Raw genomic sequence first — 22,434 nt, 5'->3', positions numbered from 1 at the left:
CTTCCCATCTTGCTGCTGTGCCCCCTCTTCTTGTATTGATCTCTGTTTCATACCATCAGAAAATTAAAGTTTTAATAATATTTCTATTTTAAAATAATAAATAACAAAAACAATAAAAAAATAGTTTTCCACTCCCCTTTAAAATTGCAGGAAAAAAAATCTCACAAAATTGGGAGAAAATTTAATCTACCTTCTCATATATTACTTTCTGTCACAACAATCTGCATCTGTTTAACAAATTTGAAAAAAACAATTAGTTAAATATTTTTCAACATCTATTTCAAAATAAATAAATATTATAAATAATAAAAATTAATCTATTATAAATATTATAATAATCTCACATGAAATTGGGAAGACAATTCCATCATCTTCTATGACTTTTGGTCAAAAGCCCTCACCCCATCCAATTGTTTAACACCTGTTTCATAAGAAGATGGTAAAACAAATTTTTGATTACAAATTTACTAAAAATAATAATAATAACAAAAAACAATAATTAACTATCATTCCCAGTCAAATAACTATTATATATAATAAAAATTAATTCATTGTAAATTTCAGATATGAAGTAAATAGTCATAAATTACAGAAACGATATCTAGACTACCCTAAAGTAAACTAAATAGAAAATGTAAATGTAAATGTTAAAGAAAGACCTGTAAATGTAAATGTTGTAAATGTTATTATCATTTTATTTTGTATCGAGGTATTGAAAGTGCTATCAAATGAAAATCCTTGCCTAATGATATTACTATCTTAAGAAATCATGACCAGAATTCCTGTCTACGGGAAAATCCAATTGGCTGAGAGTTCTTAATGAAGACCGAAACGAATCCCGTCGACATCAATGGAGGAAGCCACCGCCTAAAACCCTATTCGGGGGTTAATGTGGCCATTTAAGCGGTTTACACAACCAAGGTAAACAACAGAATCCACGCGAAGAGCATCTGGGTATATATAAAACGATCTAGATACGCACAATGAATTGGTTTTAAAAACATAAACTATCAAAAAGTATTCCAGACTCTCCGATGAGAGGTCATCGCTCTCACAGAAGTCACGCAGGGAAGTAACTCTTCGAATCATTAGGGTAGTAACACATAAACTGATGGGACAGTGATCGAGGCCCCACATCGCAAGACATGCTGAAATCAGTCTCTTTTTAATTAATAGCGATGTACATCCATTCAATTGACAACAATTGAATAGCGATGTACATCTGGTACATCAGGGTCCAATACTGTTTCTAAACCAACTGATACTGTTTCAACATCTGTGATGTGTTTCAATCGCTTTCCTCCATGACCATCCCACAAGCTATCAATGTCCAGAGGAGTTGCTTTATGCATGATGAATTTGCTTACATGAAAAGCAACCACATTCAAATATATACTCGTTTGATTTATACAGGATGAATATAGTGAATATGCATCAGAAGATATGTGCAATTTACCAACCACATTCAAAGATATACTCATTGTTGATTTATACAGGATGAATAGAGTGAATATGCAGATATACTGATTGTTGATTTATATAGGATGAATATAGTGAATATGCGTCAGAAGACATGTGCAATTTTTACCATGAAGAACAGGTGAAGTATATTTTTGGGTCCCTGGAACAGTAGAATGTTCGCCTTACATGTATCTTTAAGTTATAGATGACAGAGAAAGGGCAGTAAAAAAATTACTTGACATGGACATATATCATATAGTGCCTAGTAAAAAGCCCATTTGCCTATCCAGTAGTGTGACAGCTCAGTTTGGAGAGCATCAGACTGAAGATCTGAAGAATCCAAGGAATTACTATGACAAACAAAAAAAGTTCATTTTACATGGCAAACTGTAACACTCAAGCAGGCATCTGTCAAATACTTTTAACAGAAGGTGAAGTGGAATGACTTCATTAGTAACTAACGTTTCTTTACAATTGATTCTGTGTATTTCCATTTATCCCATCATCGTTGTGGCAAAGGACACAAGATATTTAGAATGAAAAACTGTTAGTTTTGCTTCCTATCCAATTGTGATAAAAGAACCTGAAGCCTGACAATTTTCTGTCATCCAGGGCTGGTTCCGTTTCATCACTCTCACAGAACTCACTCAGTGAAGTAACTCTTTACATATGGTGCAACAATTGACCTATTTTTATTTGATCAGGATCCAATACTTTTTCTAAACTAACCGATACTGGCCATGACGGGTTTCAACAACTGTGATGATGGGTCTCAATTGCTTTCCTCCGTGACCATCCCACAAGCTATCAAAGTCCAAAGGAGTTGATTATGCATGATGAATTTGCTTATATGAAAAGCAAACACATTCAAATATATACTCATTGTTCATTTATAAAGGATGAATACGGTGAATATGCAGCAGATTATAAAGGATGAATACGGTGAATATGCAGCAGAAGACATGTGCAATTGGTATTACCAACCACATTCAAAGATATACTCATTGTTGAACTATACAGGATGAATAAAGTGAATATGCATCAGAGGAGATGTGCTATTTACCATGAAGAACAGTAGAAATATATTTTTGGGTCCCTGGAACAGTAGAATGTTCACCCTACATGTATCTTAAGTTAAAGATGACAGAGAAAGAGCAGTAAAAGAATTATTGGACATGCACCATATAGTGCCTAGTAAAATCCCCCCTTAGTGTGATAGCTCAGTTTGGAGAGCATCAGACTGAAGATCTGAATAATCAAAGGAATTACTATGACCAAAAAAAGGCCCATTCTACACGGCAAACTCTAACACTCAAGCAGGCATTAACAGAAGGTGAAGCTAAATGACTTCATTAGTAACTCAAGTTTATCTACAATTGATTCTCTGTGTGGATTTCCACTTATCCCAACATCATTGTGACAAAGGACACAAGATATTTAGAATGAAAAACTGTTAGTTTTGCTTCCTATTAAATTGTGATGAAGGTCCCTGAAGCCTGACAATTTTCTGTCATCCAGGGCTGGTTCGGTTTCACTCCTTATTTCCTGAATTTTACTCCTTACTTGACTGGCCAACTCCCAAGAATGTGACTCACTTGAGAGAACTTAATAGAATATGCAATTTATACTGTCAAGGGTTTTGGAAGCATCATAGCACACCTCACTGACCAATAAGGATCTCAATTAATGGATGGCAGCTGCAAAGGGACTACCGTTTTATCAATGCAAACTGTAACACTCAAGCAAGCATCTTTCAAATACTTGTAACAAAAGGTGGAAAAGAATGACTTCATTAGTAACTTAAGTTCGTCTAAAATTGATTCTCCCAAAATATTTCCATTTATCCCAACATTATTGTGGCAAGAGACGCAAAATACTTAGAAAAGAGAACCATTAGCTTTGCTTCCTATCAAATTATGATTAAGGAACCTGAAGCCTGACAATTTTCTCAACCATCCAGAGCGGGCTCTGTTTCACTCCTTATTTCTTGAATTTCACTCCTTCCTTGACTGGCCAACTTCCAAGAATGTGACTCAGTTGAGAGAACTTTACAGAGTATGCAATTTATATAGCATTGAGCTTTTTGGCTACACCCACGCAGATGAGACTGTTGATTTGACGCGGGTCTTTAATCCAGATGGAGACAAACCTGTTCACATGTATAAGAACTCCAATCCGGTCGGTGGAGTACCCCTGCCCTTGCTACTTTTTATGAATGCAGGAGTTGATGACCTTTCTTTACCGTTAAGGTTAGTATGTGGCCAAGAAGAAAGAGGGACTATATATGTCGAAGACATAGTACATATCATGTGTGTTACTTAATTCTATCTCTGTCTAGTTCATAGCTCTCAGTTTCATCTAGGTTTTAGCACTCAAATTTGAATTACAGTTTAGTGAGGTTCACAGTTACAGATTTCTTCTCCAGATCTAGTTCACAGCTCTCAGTTTCATCTACTAGGTTTTAGCACTCAAATTTGAATTACAGTTCATTGAGGTTCACAGTTATAGATTTCTTCTCCAAATCTGGTTTATTTCGTTAAGGCTAGTATGTGTCCAAGAAGAAAGAGGGGCTATGATGTTATGTTACTTAATTCTATCTCTGTCTAGTTCACAGCTCTCAGTTTTTTCATCAAGGTTTTAGTACTCAAATTTGAATTACAGTTCATCAAGGTTCACAGTTACAGATTTCTTCTCCAGATCTAGTTTATGTAAGGCGAAATTATTTAAGTAATAGAAAGTGGCAAGTTAGGTCTTCATTTTCAGTGATTGTGTTTTGGCTTCAAAGTTCTGAATTTACTTGACATCTTGTGTTAATGTGGTTTAAGTTTTAACCAATGTCCATTTAATTGGAATAATTGTCCTGCCTTTAAAATTTCATTTTTGTGGATGCCAAAATGGTCACTGATTTTGTCAAGGGTTTTGGAAGCATCATGGCACACCTCACTGATTTTACCAACAAGGATCAACTTAAATAGGTGGACCCTTCAAAGGGGCTACCTTCTTATCTATGCAAACTGCAACACTCAAGCAGGCATCTATCAAATACTTGTAACAGAAAGTGAAACTGAATGACTTCATTAGTAACTTAAGTTCGTCTACAATTGATTCTCTCAGTATCTTTCCATTTATCCCAACATTATTGTGGCAGCGGACACACGATACTTGTGAAAAATAGCTAGTTATGCTTCCTATCAAATTGTGATCAAGGAATCTGAAGCCTGACAATTTTCTCAATCATCCAGGGCTTGCTCTGATTCACTCTTTATTTCAAAGAATGTGACTCAGTTGAGAGAACTTAATAGAATATGCAATCTATATAGAAGTTTGTCAAGGGTTTTAGAAGCATCATGGCCCACCTCACTGATCTTACCAATAAGGATAGATTTAAATGTATGCAGGCTGCAAAGGGGCTACCTTCTTGTCTATGCAAACTATAACACTCAAGCAGTCATCTATCAAATACTTGTAACAGAAAATGAAACTGAATGACTTCATTAGTAACTTAGGTTTGTCTACAATTGATTTTCTCAGTATGTTTCCACTTAACACAACATTATTGTGGCAAAGGACACAAGATACTTAAAATGAAAAACCTGTTAGTTTTGCTTCCTATAAAATTGTGACCAATGAATCTGAAGCCTAACAAGTTTTTCAATCATCCAGGGCTGGCTTTGTTTCACTCTTTATTTCTTAAATTTCACTCCTTAATCCTTGACTAGCCAACTCCCAGGAATGTGACTAGGTTGAGAGAACTTAACAGAATATGCAATTTATATAGGGAGTCTGTAGGTTTTGGAAGCATCATGGGCACACCTAACCAATCTTACCAATAAGGATCAATTCAAATAGATGGAGGCTGCAGAAGGTCTCCCTTCTTATCTATGCAAACTATAACACTCATTCAGGTATCTATCAAATACATGTAACAGAAGACAAAACTGAATGACTTCATTAGTAACTTAAGTTTGTCTACAATTGATTTTCTCAGTATATTTCCACTTAACACAACATTATTGTGGCAAAGGACACAAGATACTTAAAATGAAAAACAGTTAGTTTTGCTTCCTATAAAATTGTGACCAATGAACCTGAAGCCTAACAATTTTTTCAATCATCCAGCTGGCTTTGTTTCACTCTTTATTTCTTAAATTTCACTCCTTAATCCTTGACTAGCCAACTCCCAGGAATGTGACTCGGTTGAGAGAAATTAACAGAATATGTGATTTATGTAGGGAGTCTTGTCAAGTTTGGAAGCATCATGGCACACCTAACCAACCTTACCAATAAAGGATGGATTCAAATGGATGGAGGCTGCAGAAGGGGTCCCTTCTTATCTATGCAAACTGTAACACTCAAGCGGGCATCTGTTAAATACTTGTACACAAGGTGAAACTATATAACTTCATTGCTAACTTATTTTTTTCTAAATTAATTCTCAGTGTATTTCCATTTATCCCAGCATTATTGTGGCAAAGAACACAAAATATTTAGAATGAAAATCGTTTAGTTTTGCTTCCTATCAAATGGTGATCAAAGAAGCTGAGACCTGACAATTTTCTCAATCATCCAGTGCTGGCTCTGTTTCACTCTTTATTTTTTGGATTTCACTCTTTGTTTCTTGAGTGGCCAACTCCCAAGAATGTGGCTCAGTTGAGAGAACTTGATAGAATATGCAATTTATATAGGAAGTTCTGTCAAGGGCTTTGGAAGCATCATGACAAACCTCACTGATCTTACCAATAAGAATCAATTTAAATGGATGGGGACTGTAGAGGGGGACTACTGACGCATGAAAAAGGCCCAGCCCTGTATTTGCACTTCCAAATTTCTCAGACTTTTTAAGTGAAATATGATGCTTTGAGCACTGACATGAACACTATGGTCATGCAAATCAGCAGCCTATAGCTTTTCAAAGTAGAAATTGACGTGCAGTAACATCCTATGATAAGGAAATGTTGACCCTTATGAATGTTATAGTAAAATTCAAGCCATATTTATTGGGACAACACCTCAAAATCCAAATGGAGCATGAAACTTTGGAGTATTCATTTTCCTAGTGGAATTTTGGTGAAGTTGGAAAGTCAACTACAAGGTTTTTACTTTGAAATTCAATATAAGTGCATAAATAATGCTTCAGCTGATTTCTTAGCTATGCTATCTGAGCTATGTGCCATATCTAAGGTAGAACTGGGACGCAGAAAAAATTATTAGCTGAATATGAAAAAGATGAGAGGGTTGTTTATTTGCTACAAAACTAGAAAAGGAACCAAGACTAGGGTGATGGGTAAACATTTTCAGGGAATCTGATTTTTTAATAAGAATTGCACATATCTAGTACCGAAATCTATATTTGTAAGAAGGTAATTTGGCATGTTATGGGTTAATAGCGATGTGTCAACCCACCATTCCTAATTATTGGGTGCATGGTAGGTGATCATCTCAATAAAAATCTTCTCACCATTGGCATCCAACTAACAAGAATGCCAGGTTCATCTAAATGTGCCTGATGCTCTTGCGCCCTTTCCTCCCCATCCAGAATACCCCTCTTGATCATAGCTTCATGGGTTGATCATTTTCATTGACATTCTACTTTCTACACTTATTTCTCTTAGTTGAAGGGAGAACCCCAACAGAAGGGACAAAAAGTAGAAAACTAACCCCAACAGCTTGGTTTGATGGCTCATAAAACTAACTCACCATACCTCATAAGATAGGCTAAAGGAAAAAAGGTTCAAAATGGTGAGTTACAACGAATTACTGGGTCGCATCATCCACCTAAATCCATGCTCATTTCTGGCTCTACCTTACTGGTCGACTTTTGACACCTTTAAGATCCCTTACTGGTTCATTCATGAAGTAGCCTTAAAGATACATTTTAGATCAATTATATTTCTACCTTACTCATTGATTTCTGACACCTTTAAGGTCCCTTACTGGCTCATTCCTGAAGCAAGTTTAAGGATACATTTTAAAACAATTAAAAAAAGTTAAAAGACTAACGGAATCTAACTGAATGCACCCTATATACATTAGGCTCCTATATTATAACTGTGAACACATTGAAGGGACCCTTTGTCTTACCTATATACGTATGTTATATGTTAAAGACTCCTATGTTACTTTATGGTCACAAAATTTTAAATAGTGGAATTAAAATGTTCAAAGAGTGCAAACCTTTTTACATTCTCTTTGTCCACTTTAGCAAGAGATGGACTAAGAGGTATCTACCATGGTTGGATATTATAGGAGGAGGTAAAAAGACTATGTAGGTGGATTCTTTTTGGTAAACTCTTTCATGCACTAACCTTTTACCTTTTAGGAGGGTTAAGTCCTTAAGTTACCCATTCTCAGCAAACTCATTAATGGATAACCAGACACTTCCTTATGGGTAAACCCTCACATTGCTTTAAGCAAAAATAGATAGATGGAATTTGTTATGGGTATAAGATATATGAATGGAATTGGATAATTAAAAATGAACTCGTAAATCTTATAATATTGTTGAATGGAGAGAAATGGATTGTTATTTAGGAGTTGTTTAATTTTACCAAATATTTTCTTATGTTTGGGAGATAAGTTAATTGCTTTGGCTAGACTGTTTCTGTCCCTAAAGGAAGATTATCAATCGATAAAAGATACTCCATTCTTACTCTCCAATTTTAGCAGTCACTGACATAAATAAACACACTAGAAACACAAGGAGTTGGGTTCCTTCCATATAAGATCAATATGCAAAGGAATGCAATGCTTAAAGACTAGGGTAGTACTCTCTTAAATTGAAAAATATAAAAGGCATTTTTATGGGCCTTGGCTACAAAAATGGTGGCAACATACTTAATATGAAGGAAAATGTAGGAACTATATTTCTTCTTCCAAACCACAAAGTAGGTATTGATTTTGGACAAAGATAGCTGAATGGGATTCTAGTTAATGTTGTTGACACCTAATCCTCAGTGGTTGGGTAAACTGGAATGTGAACATTCATCAAGAAGATGAACTGATCAGTCAAAAATCTATATATAAACAATAGTTACATAATGAAATATCGAATCAGTCATTTCTGCCAAGTCTGGAGTTACCCTGGCCTGACATGGTATCAGAGCGAAGGTCCCAGATTCCTTGTAACTCCTCTGTCCATAATGCATCTGCCTGAGCGTTTGTCTGGCCATAACGCATCTGCCTGAAACTCTGTCTGGCCTGAACGTGTCTGTCTGGCCTGAACGTTTGTCTGGCCTGAACGTTAGACTCCATGCTCGCTGCCCAGAAATGATGGTGCACTGCACTACCTCTGTCGCTGCCCAGAGATGCGTTGGACCCAACGCTCATTGAGGCACAATGTAACGTCCTCCCACCGTCGATGCACCAAGCTGAATCTATCCTTGAACAATGCCGCTCACTGCCGTGTTGCTTGAACTGTAATTACATTTTTTTGAGCCGCATTTTCATTTCCATTTGTGGAAACGCAACTTGTATGACTGTCCAATGAACCTGCCATTGCCAGTGTTTTCTGAAGAAGTGTCCCTTGCATTGCATGGTGCAGTGCCCTCTCTTTAATGAAAAGCGTGCCCTCTTTAGTGAATAGGCGTGAAGATCAGCCTTCCATTACTGCGTTGTCCTCTCAATTCAGGTATGGGTTCTCATCATTTTCAAGTCTTTGACAATATCGAAGTATGGTGGACTCCTCCCTTCGGCTCGGTGCTTGCTACGCTGAGCGTTGGCTTGTGAGACGGTTGTGTGGTGTACCCGTCCGCGGCTGCAGTAGCAGGGACTGCCGTGAATACTGACAAATTTTGTGAGCTGAAATCTTTAAGGGCCTTGGTGTTAAAAGAGTGCTCAAGGTTGAAGTCACTGCCAGATTCTTTTGGTAAGTTAACAAGGCTCGAACATATTGATCTTTCCTTCTGCCGCAATTTGGAGAGGCTACCAGATTCTTTTGGTAGTTTAATGAACGTCCAACAGATCGATCTCTCAAATTGCTATGATCTGATTCCTTTGGTAAACTAAAGAAACTCAAATGCATCAATCTATCAGATTGCCACGGTTTGAGGGGCCTGCCAGAATCCTTCGGTGATTTAAGCAAGGGAGGTAACGTGTTGCGCAGTTGATTTTAACTCCTGTGTGTATTTATGATGGCGGTTCTGGTAATGTGTTGCGCAGTTGATTTTAACTCCTGTGTGTATTTATGATGGCGGTTCTGGTAATGTGTTGCGCAGTTGATTTTAACTCCTGTGTATATTTATGATGGCGGTTTTGGTATAGTGTTGAGCAGTTGAGTCAAAGTATAAACGTTTGTTGAATTCATGGTATTCCGCAGTTTATATGATTCAAAGCGTTTATATATCATTCAAAGTATTGTGGTGTTTTCAGAGTGTTTTATATACCAAAGCATTTGTAGTATTGCATGATATATTGATATATTGAAGTGATCCCTTGCGCATTTTTTCAAAAAATAGTAGTATTGCAGTGATATGTACAATGAAATGCTGATGCTTTTAGCAAATATTAGAGGGATTTGAAGCCTATAACGTAAGGATTTTTTTTTATCAGCAAAAGTAATTTTTTACAGAATGCATTCAATCGTCTCTATGGTAGGAATAGTTCTCACTGGCAAGGAGAACTATCCTTAATGGTCTCGGATGGTAAAACACACCCTCATCTACAATGAGTTGTGGAAAGGAGTGTGTGTCGGAGAAGAAGACAAAGACCCTGTGCAGCCTACATCAGATAAAGAACTTGTCATTTGGGAAAACAAGAACAGCAAAGCCTATGCATTGATCGCAGCATCTGTAAATGAAGAAGTAAGTCGTCATATTTCATCTTATTCCACTGCCTTTGAAGCTTTACAAAAGCTAAAAGAACTCTATGACTCACATTTTGCACTTGAAGTTGTTCAGATCATGATTAAACTCTTCACTCTTGAACTGAAAAATAATGATCCTCTTGCTCTTGCATCTGAAGTAAAGTCTATAATGCATGATATTAAATCCACTAAGGTTGAGCTGGATATCCCTCTTATTGCTTTTCTCAAGGCACTCTATCCTACCTACTCCAATTATCTTGAGTCATTACAAGCAAATGGAAATCTTAAAGATATAACCTTTGACTCTCTTGTGAAAAATTTTGTTGAAAGAGAGAAAGCCTTTGGAAAGAAGACAGTCCCTGAATCCTCTGAAGAGACTATTTTGCCTTGCTCATAAAGAAAAGCATCCTGCTCAAGATTCTACAAGAGGAAGAGGTGGACGAAGAGGAAGATACTTCAGAGGCAGGGGGGGCAGACATTCTCAAGGAGAAAAGGCAGATCTGCATTGCATTCGCTGCAAACGAAATGGATCACATGATGCTTCTACATGCAAGCTACCATGGGACAAAATTGAGCAGAGAAGAAACCAGCAGAAAGGTAAAACTGATGATACAGACAAAGGTAAAGCACCTGAATCCGCTCACTATATTGAGGCACAATGTAACATTGGAGTAAATGAAGATTTGTTTAATGCTTCACTTGCTTCTTCGAAAAATGATTGGCTGCTTGATTCAGGAGCAACCTTTCATATGACTCATAGGAAAGATTTTTTTGAAGATTTCACTGACAATGTTGATGGAGCAGTATACTTTGCAGATCAGTCAAAAATCAAGCCATCAGGGCTTGGCACAATCAGGCTTAAACTGCCTGGTCTTCCAGACTTTCTTCTGGATCATGTTCTATATCTCCCACAGCTCAAGAGAAACTTGCTGTCCTTGGTCCACATCCGCCAGCAAGGTCACTCCATTCATATGTTTGATGGAAAACTTGAGGTAAGAAAGGCATCTGACCACTCACTTGTCATGAGGGGAATAGAAGAAGAAAGACTTCTTAAACTGCAAGGAAGCTCTGCTCATGCACAACATTTCTCATATATTTCTCATCATGAAGAAGGTACACTTCCATCAAGTTTTTTATGGCATGCTAGATTTGGACATTTAAACTATGACAGTCTTCGCTTATTGAAGAAAAATGGTGTTGCTGGTTTGCCTACAATTCCTAGAAAACATAAGCAATGTGATGCTTGCATTCTAGGAAAGCATAACAAACAGTCTTTTCATGATTCACATTCAAGAGCACATAGGAAGCTTGAACTCATTCATTGAGATTTATGTGGTCCAATGCCTGTTCCTTCTGCAAATGGAAATAAATATATCATGACATTTATTGATGATTACACCAGAATGTGTTGGGTTTATTTATTGAAGAACAAATCTGATGCTTTTCAAACATTCAAGAATTTTCATAAGTGGATTGAAAATGATGCACAATCTCATATTGGGTCTATTCGCACTGATAATGGAAAAGAATATACATCAAATGAATTTGAAAACTATCTTCACCAACATGGGATCAAACATCAAACAACTGTGCCTTATAATCCCCAACAGAATGGTGTAGCTGAAAGAATGAATAGAACAATCTTGAATATGGTATGATCCATGCTTTTCTTCAAAAATGTAAAGATAATGTTTTGCACTGATGATGTTCTATGTGCTGCATATATAAAGAATAGATGTCCATCTAGTGCTATAAGAAACAAGACTCCTTATGAATTGTGGTATGGACATGTTCCTTCGGTAAAACATCTCAGGATTTTTGGTTCCACCTGTTATGCTTTAATACCAAAGGTACATAGAAACAAACTTGGTGCTAGAAGTCGTAAGTGTATCTTCCTAGGGTATTCAAACACCTCTAAAGCATACCGTCTCTATGATGAAGTAAATAAAAAGTTTGTTGTATCTAGAGATGTCATTTTTCTTGAATCATCCAAATCTGACAGTGTTGTTGAGCAGCAACTTGATCGCTTGGATAGATTCACAAAAACGAAATCATTTCAAGAGTTTGATAATCAGATTCCACATCTTGAAGGGGGGATTCCTATACTAGATCAACATGTGGAATCTTCTTCTGAAGAACAATCTCCCCTGCATGACACTCCAACAACGGATGATGCTTTAAGTGATGTAATTGATAGAATTGGGAGACTCAATCTTGATTCAATCCCAACTCAATCAACAGATCAGCCTGGACCATCTCAGAAAGGTCCCCCAAAGTGGCTGACAAAGACACTTGAAAGTGTTCATCCTGATGAAATTGGAAAAACAGGAACCAAAAATTCAAACCGACAAAATGGAGGTGATGTAGATGACTCTAATTCACCTGTTGATATGGATGTTACTTATGATTGTGAATTGAACTTGTCTACAGATTTTGAACCAACTTCCTTCAAAGAAGCTGCTTCTCATGATGAATGGAAAGAAGCGATGCAAAAGGAGTATCATGCTCTCATAAAGAATGGCACTTGGAAGCTGGTTGATCCTCCATTTGGAACCAAACCAATTGGCTGCAAGTGGGTCTACAAGAACAAGTACAAAGCTGATGGCTCACTTGACAAGCACAAAGCTATGCTTGTGGCAAAAGGTTTTGCACAGAAGGAAGGGGTCAATTATGAGGAAACTTTTGCCCCCACAGCAAAATGGGCCACCATCCGGACACTCTTTGCACTAGCTGCTCAGAACGGCTGGAAAGTCCATCAAATGGATGTAAAAACTGCATTCTTGAATGGAGATCTAAAAGAGAATGTTTTTATGTCCGAGCCTGAAGGATTTGCTGTGAAAGGACATGAACATAAAGTATGCAAACTTGTGAAGTCCTTGTATGGCCTCAAACAAGCACCACGAGCCTGGTATGAAAAACTAAATGAGCATCTTCTCAAACTCAACTTCAATCATTTTGATCTTGATGATGCAACTTTATTTGTCAAGAGAGTTGGCAAAACAGTTGTATATCTTGTGGTATATGTAGATGATCTTTTAATGACAGGGAACAATGAAAGCTATATTGCATCCATAAAGAAAGAATTAGGAAAAAGTTTTGAAATGACTCATTTGGGCTATGTTCATTACTATCTTGGCATTGAAGTAACCCAACATCCAAAATCCATATTTCTTTCTCAAAAGAAATACATTGGAGATTTGTTAAACAGATTTGGCATGACAGAGTGCAATCCTATTTCTACTCCAATGGAACAAAACTTGAAGCTCACATCAACTAAAGGAAAGGAATTTGAGGATGCAACAAAGTATAGACAGCTTGTAGGAAGTCTCATCTACCTCACTACTACCAGACCAGACATTTCATTTGCTGTTGGAATCCTCTCCAAGTTTATGCAAAAGCCTTGTGAGGGACATTGGTCTGCTGCAAAAAGAGTTCTAAGGTACTTGAAGGGAACTCAAGACCTTGGAATCAAGTGTACACAGGTGGACGACTTCAGCTTGATTGGATACTCTCATTCAGACTTCGATGGAGACAAAGAAACTGGGGTATCTACTTCAGGATATGCTATGAGTCTTGGATCAGGAGCTGTCTCCTGGAGATCACGCAAACAATCAGTTCCAACAGATTCCACAACAGAAGCAGAATACGTGGCAGCAGCTGAAGCAACGAAAGAAATTGTGTGGCTCAGGAAAATTCTTGAAGATTTGCAGGTAAAACAAGTACAATCAACTCCACTCATGATTGATAACACCTTTGCAATAAAGTTGGCCAAGAACCCAAAGTTCCATGATCGTACTAAGCACATCAATAGTAATATCATCTGATCCAACATCATGTTGAGGCCAAAACAATCCATCTCCGTCATTGATCCACAAATGAACAAATTGCAGACATCTTCACCAAAGCGCTTGGAAGAGAAAAGCTTGAAAGATTCAGAACGATGCTTGGACTCACCAACATCCCTTCAGATTAAGGGGGGGAATGTTGACACCTAATCCTCGGCGGTTGGGTAAACTGGAATGTGAACAGTCATCAAGAAGATGAACTCATCATTCAAAAATCTGTATATAAACAATAGTTACATAATGAAATATCGAATCAGTCTTTTCTGCCAAGTCTGGAGTTACCCTGGCCTGACAAATGTTTTGTAAAATAAAAGGAATGAGCCTACCCTGAACTCCTCATTAGAAAAAATCACATACTTAGGATTTACTTCGAGTAAGAATAAACAGAGGTGCTAACCCCTGCCAAGTATTTGAACCTTCTTTCCTTATATAGGTTAGATCACCCCCTAGCACACCTATTGTTAGTTCATCCCATGCTACTTGCTTACACTTAGATAGATAAGGACTCTTGATTCAAAGTGTTTGCTTACATGATGGGGTCTTGCTGAATCTAAATGTCTTCCTACAAGTCTTGCTTCAATGTGCTTTTGCATAGGTGGTGTGTTTCCATCTAATGCAAGTGTGACCTGGCAGGTCTCATTCCATCCATCTTAGATGGCATACTAGCACTTTTTCTCCCGGACTAGTAAGTCTATCCATGATCCCTAAAGCCACTTTGTTCAAGCTGGTTAAGAAAAATAACAAATGGAGATTGATGAATATGATTGTTGCGGGTCATTGATTGGTTAATAATCTCACCCCAAATGTGTGTTACTTTATAAGTTCAAGATGGCATGGATTGTGGGTTGCTCAGCTAAATAGGGAACCCTCCAATGACCAAATTCTATATGCAAAATGTTGGAGATAAAAGAATTATAATAGAACTGGAATAAAATTTAACTCGAGTATTGAGGAGATAAAAGAATTATAATAGAACTGGAATAAAATTTAACTCGAGTATTGAACTTCTACAAATAGTAACTAAAAAGAAAATTCTGGAAACCCAAAATTTTCTTTAGGTTTCAGCATTAGAAGGTTTATCCTAGCACAAATTGACTGTTACAGGTCACTGAATGGTTAATGATCTCACCCCATAATATGTTAGTTTATAAGCCAAACATGGCTTGGACTGTGGGTCACTAGCCTAAATAAAAAACCTCCAATAACCAAAATCTGTTTGCAACATGCAGTGAAGAAAATTATAATAAAATTGAAATAAAATTTTACCCACATATTAAACATTTGCAAACAGTTCCTAAAAGAAAATTTCTAGAAACCCCAAATTCTTCTTCAAATTTATGCATCAGAGGGCCTTCTGATGGCACTACTCAACATCAATATATTGAACTTTGACAAACAATACCCAAGAATAAAACCCTATGACAGCCAGTACAAAAAATAAAATCTGTGGATAAAATAACATTCAATGACCAAAATTTATTTGCAACATGCAGGGAGGAAAATAATTATAATAAAATTGAAATTAAATTTTACTCACATATTAAACATATGTTAATAATTCCTAAAAGAAAAAATCTAGAAATCCCAAATTCTTCTTCAGATTTAAGCACCAGAGGGTTTTATGCAGGCACTACTGAGTATCAATATATTGAAATTTGATAAACAATACTCCAGAATAAAACCCTATGATAACCATTATAAAAAATAAAATCTAAAGACATTGAATAACCCAAAAAAGATCAAAGACTACGAAATTTTTCCACACCAATATGTATCTAAACAGTAAACTGAATAATTACATCTTTCCCTCATTAAAAATTATTTAGATATTGACAGAAACCAAAAGTTAATGCTCACCTTCAATCTAAAAATACACAGCATGTGTGTTTTCCACCACTATTAACTCGTGCTCTAATTCTCCCTTCATGGTATAGTATTTCCATACTCTGCACTTGAAGAGGAAACTCCACAAGTTAACCCAAAAAAAAAAACAGGATAAAATGCTCTACAAAGTAATCTATCCATGAGCTACATTGTGATTTAAAAATTCAGATAATGAACTATTAACCCTTACATGCATAGTGTGTTTGTATCTAAACCCTAAGCTTGCTAAGTAAGCCTACCCTACCCTCATTAAAAATTAATTAGATATGAGAGAACAAAAGTTAATGCCTACCTTGCTAAGTAAGCCTACCCTACCCTCATTAAAAATTAATTAGATATGAGAGAACAAAAGTTAATGCCCACCTGCAATCTAAAAAATACACAGCATGTGGTGGTGGTATAATTCTTCCTTCTTGATCATATAATTCTTCCTCCCTCTGCACTTGAAGAGGAAGAGGAAACAGGACAAGTTAATCCAAAGAAAAAAACAACAAGATAAAATGTTCTACAAACAGTTTCTAAAAGAAGAATTCTAGAACCCGAAATTCTTCTTTAGATTTAAGCATCAGAGGGTTTTATGCTGCACTACTCAGCATCAATATATTGAACTTTGACAAACAATACTCAATAATGAAACCCTATTATAACCAGTACAAAAAATAAAATTCAAAGACATTGAATAACCCATGAAAGATTATGAAAATTTTCCCCACCCTTGCATGCATGGTGTGTATGCATCTAAACCCTAATCATATTAAGTACACCTAACTTTCCTCATTAAAATTTAATTAGAAATTAATTAGATAAGACAGAAACCAAAAGTTAATGCTCACCTGCAATCTAGAAAATACACAGCATCTGTGTTTTCCACCACTATTAACTGGTGGTATAATTCTTCCTTCCTGGTAGTATAGTTCTTCCTTCCTCTGCACTTGAAAAGGGAACAGGACAATTAACCCACAAAGATTAAAAAAACAAGATAAAATGTTCTACAAAATACTCATATATATTCTGTAGACAATGCAATACAATAGATAGTGATTTAAAAATTCAATACATAGTGATTTAAAAATTCAGATAATAACCTATTACCATCAAAAATTTTAAATAACAAATAAAATAATATATACCTTCTCAATTTTCACCATTAAATCAGTCATCCCATCTTATATTCTTGGCAGCCTCACTCTCCCAATCAACCCTCTTAACCCCCCAACCAACCAGTGTTCACCTCTCAAACCAGAACCCAGAACCAAATAAGCAGCAAACAACCCAATCTAGAGGAACAAACCATTTTCAAAACAAAAACAAAATAAATAAATAAATAACTAAAATTCACAGGCAAAATTCAAAGTATAAACAAATAAGCATGGCCATGCTCAAAAAGAAAAGAAAAGAAAACACAGTATTAAAATCCAAATTCTAAAACATAAAATTCTACTCTACTACCTAATTTCTTCAACCTTTCTCGAACAAACCCAAAATCTGTTCCACTCTGCTAGCTAATTTCTTCAACCCTTCTCCAACAAACCCAAAATATGTTCTACTCAGCCCTTCTCCAATCTCCTTCTCCACTTAGCAGCCAATCGAAACGCAGATACTCTACACCATGAGCATACACTTTGTTACACATTCTCGAAGAGGCCCACCGTCTTATTATTGCTTTTGACTCATTTACATGTCATCACATTTTCATGGAGTGAAATACAGATGTTGACAGATTATCCAAAGAAGCTACGCATAGGCCATCTTGCACTTGGATGATCCAAGAACATAAAGAGGGAAATTTCCACCAAGAACTATGGACAAGTTATATAACCATGAGCCTTTTTATGCTACTCTTTTTTTGGTAAAAACAATATGATTATCATATCAGAAAGGGATGCCTCCATGTGTGGATAAAAGGCATCAAATTTTTGGATTTCTTTTTGACACCACTGACTGCCTTTAACAGCATATGCTTATGCATATACAGGGAGCATGTAATTTTTATATATCAATGAAAATTACGTTTTTTCAAAGGAAAAAAATAACCTTGTATGCTTTTTGTTATATACACACAAACATATAATACATCACAACACAACATAAATAAATGTATAAATTTTGAAGCCTTGTTAATTTTTAAATAATCTATAAATTTAACGCTGTATTAAGTCTCTTTAATTTTCAAATTTTCAATATTTTTTATAAAATAACATTATTTTGTAAAGTGTGGTTTGTGGATATATACAATATCATATGAATATAAAAACAATGAGATGTGATGAATCAAAGTTTTGAATACAAAATGTGAGTTGAAATCTTTAGTTTTTAAATCACAAATTTAAAATAAAACTAGTTTTATATTTTAAACAAATAGAAAATCAAATATCATTACCATGTCACTTACATAAATCCAACTTTATTATTAAAATATTATTTGGAAAATTAAAATAAATAAAATTAAAACACTAAAAAGAAAAATGCTCAAAGACACTCACTTCCCACCTCCCACATTTTGGCAATGGTGTGATGATATACATATTAAAATTTTTAATATTTCAATTATTGCTATAAAAAATATTAGGAGATTTATATGTACAATTTTAAAGTATAAAGTTAAAAACTATGTGTTTATAAAAATACAAATTTATGAAGAATTAAGTATTTGCAACTATATATGAGATCACACAAATTTAAATGTACAATTTTAAAATGTAAAGTTGAGAATTATATGTGTGTTTATAAAAATACAAATTTATGAAGAATTAATTATTTGTAACTACATGAGATCACACAAATTTCAATGTACAATTTTAAAATGTAAAGTTGAAAACCATATATGTGTTTATAAAAAAATACAAATTTATGCACATGAGATAACACAAGATAATACAATTGTACAAATATTTTTGAAACTAATATTTATTAAATCCTCATTACTTTAAAATACAAAATACATCATATTAAGCACAATGTCATGTGTGTATAATCATATATACACAAACAACACATAGCATAACAGATTACAATACAATACAACACAACATAAATAAATAAATATAAAAATCTAGTCACTTATTTGTATAAATTTTAAATATTATTTTTTATTAGATAACATGATTTTAAATATGTAAGTTAATCTTGAATCATAATTTTTAAATGTAGTTTATTTTTATGAAAGAATTGTGAATGTGAAAAAATGTGAAAATGTAATTTTATGAGTTCAATTTTACTAAATCATACAAATTTATGAAGAATTAAGTATTTGTAACTATATGAAATCACACAAATTTAAATGTACAATTTTAAAATGTAAAATTGAAAACTATGTTTATAAAATACAAATTTATGAAGAATTAATTATTTGTAACTATATGAGATCACACAAATTTCAATGTACAATTTTAAAATGTAAAGTTGAAAACCATATATGTGTTTATAAAACATACAAATTTATGCATATGAGATAACACAAGATAATACAATTGTACAAATAATTTAGAAACTAAGATTTATTAAATCTTCATAACTTTAAAATACAAAATACATCATATTAAGCAAAATGTCATGTGTGTATAATCATATATACACAAACAACACATAACACAACACAGCACATAACATGACACATTACAATACAATAAAACATATCACATCACATCACATAATACAACACAACATAAATAAATATAAAAATTTGGTCTCTTATTTGTATAAATTTTAAATATTATTTTTTTGTTAGATAACAAAATTTTAAATATGTAAGTTAATCTTGAATTTTAAATGTAGTTTATTGGAGGGAGGAAAAAGAAAAAACAAAACAAAACCTAACCTTGTATGCTTTTTGTCATATACACACAAACATATAATAGATCACAACACAACATAAATAAATATATAAATTTTGAAGCCTTGTTAATTTTTAAATAACTCTGTAAATATAAAGCAGTATTAAGTTTCTTTAATTTTTAAATTTTTAATTATATTTTTTATAAATCAACATTATTTTGTAAAGTGTGGTTTGTGGATATATATAATATCATATGAATATAAAAACAATGAGATGTTATGAATCAAAGTTTTGCAATGAGATGTAATGAATCAAAGTTTTGAATACAAAATGTGAGTTGAAATCTTTAGTTTCTAAATCACAAATTTAAAATAAAACTAGTTTTATATTTTAAACAAATAGAAAATCAAATATCATTACTATGTCACTTACATCCAACTTCTATTATTAAAATATTATTTAGAAAATTAAAATAAATAAAATTAAAACACTAAAAAAAATGCTTAAAGACGCTCACTTCCCACCTCCCACATTTTGGCAATAGTGTGATGATATACATATTAAAATTTTTTATATTTCAATTATTGCTATAAAAAATACTAGGAGACTTAAACGTACAATTTTAAAATATAAAGTTAAAAACTATGTGTTTATAAAAATACAAATTTATGAACTATGAGATCACACAAATTCAAATGTACAATTTTAAAATGTAAAGTTGAAACTTCATATGAGTTTATAAAAATACAAATATATGAAGAATTAATCATTTGTAACTATATGAGATCACACAAATTTATGGACAAGATAATACAATTGTACAAATATTTTTGAAACTAATATTTATTAAATCTTCATAACTTTAAATTTTAAAATATAAAGTTAAAAACTATGTGTTTATAAAAATACAAATTTATGAACTATGAGATCACACAAATTCAAATGTACAATTTTAAAATGTAAAGTTGAAACTTCATATGAGTTTATAAAAATACAAATATATGAAGAATTAATCATTTGTAACTATATGAGATCACACAAATTTATGGACAAGATAATACAATTGTACAAATATTTTTGAAACTAATATTTATTAAATCTTCATAACTTTAAAATACAAAATACATCATATTAATACACAAACAACACATACAAAACACAACACAATTACAATACAATATAATATAAATAAATATACAAATTTATTCTTTTATTTGTATAAATTTTAAATATTATTTTTTATTAGACAACAAGATTCTAAGTATGTAAGTTTCTCTTAAACCAAAACTTTTAAATGTGGTTTATTTTTATGAAAAAATTGTGAATGTGAAAAAATGTGAGAATGTAATTTTATGAGTTCAATTTTACTAAATCATACAAATTTATGAAGAATTAAGTATTTGAAAGAATTGTGAATATGAAAAAAATGTGAGAATGTAATTTTATGAGTTCAATTTAACTAAATCACACAAATTTAAATGTACAATTTGAAAATGTAAAGTTGAAAACTATATATGTGTTTATAAAAATACAAATTTATAAAGAATTAATTATTTGTAAGTATATGAGATCACTCAAATTTCAATGTACAATTTTAAAATGTAAAATTGAAACCCATACATGTGTTTATAAAAAATACAAATTTATGCATATGAGATAACACAAGATAATACAATTGTACAAATATTTTTGGAACTAAATTTATTAAATATTCATAACTTTAAAATACAAAATACACATATTAAGCATAATGTCATGTGTGTATAATCATATATACACAAACAACACATAACACAACACAACACAACACAACACAACACATCACATCATATAACACAACATAAATAATATAAAAATTTAGTCTCTTATTTGTATAAATTTTAAATATTATTTTTTATTAGATAACAAAATTTTAATATGGAAGTTGATCTTGAATCAGAATTTTTAAACAAATTTAAATGTACATTTTAAAATGTAAAGTTGAAAACTATATATGTGTTTATAAAAATACAAATTTATGAAGAATTAATTATTTGTAACTATATGAGATCACACAAATTTCAATGTACAATTTTAAAATGTAAAGTTGAAAACCATAAATGTGTTCATAAAAAATACAAATTTATGCATATGAGTTAACACAAGATAATACAATTGTACAAATATTTTTGGAACTAATGTTATTAAATATTCATAACTTTAAAATACAAAATACATCATATTAAACACAATGTAGTGTGTATAATCAAATATAGACAAACAATACATAACACAACACATCACATTACAATACAATACAACACAACATAAACAAATATAAAAATTTAGTATCTTATTTGTATAAATTTTAAATATTATTTTTTATTTGATAACAAAATTTAAATATGGAAGTTGATTTTGAATCCCAATTTTTAAATGTATAGTTTATTTTTATGAAAGAATTGTGAATGTGAAAAATGTGAGAGTAATTTTATGAGTTCAATTTTACTAAATCATACACATTTATGAAGAAATAAGTATTTGTAACTAATCAAGGATCACACAAATTTAAATGTACAATTTTAAAATGTAAAGTTGAAAACTATATGTGTTTATAAAAATACAAATTTATGAAGAATTAATTATTTGTAATTATATGAGATCACACAATTTCAATGTACAATTTTAAA

The 22,434-nt window shown here is 33.1% G+C and overlaps 1 long non-coding RNA gene across 2 annotated transcripts; it reads right to left on the bottom strand.

Moving 5' to 3' along the window:
• Positions 1-362: 362 nt before the first annotated feature.
• On the bottom strand, positions 363-17,527 carry LOC149246696 (uncharacterized). Of its 2 annotated transcripts, none has more exons than XR_016265583.1 (5): positions 17,121-17,527; positions 16,824-16,916; positions 16,354-16,427; positions 15,964-16,057; positions 363-421 (listed from the first exon to the last, which is right to left on the bottom strand). It is a non-coding gene; the product is annotated as an uncharacterized LOC149246696 (long non-coding RNA). The 2 variants fall into 2 exon arrangements; XR_016265582.1 differs by having other exon boundaries at positions 15,964-16,052.
• Between the last annotated feature and the right edge of the window lie 4,907 nt (positions 17,528-22,434).

Source organism: Pinus tabuliformis, chromosome 7 (assembly GCF_031772625.1).
Source record: "Pinus tabuliformis cultivar Carrire ecotype Pingquan chromosome 7, CPIR1, whole genome shotgun sequence".
NCBI lineage: Eukaryota > Viridiplantae > Streptophyta > Pinopsida > Pinales > Pinaceae > Pinus > Pinus tabuliformis.
This window is presented reverse-complemented; position numbering and strand designations above follow the sequence as displayed.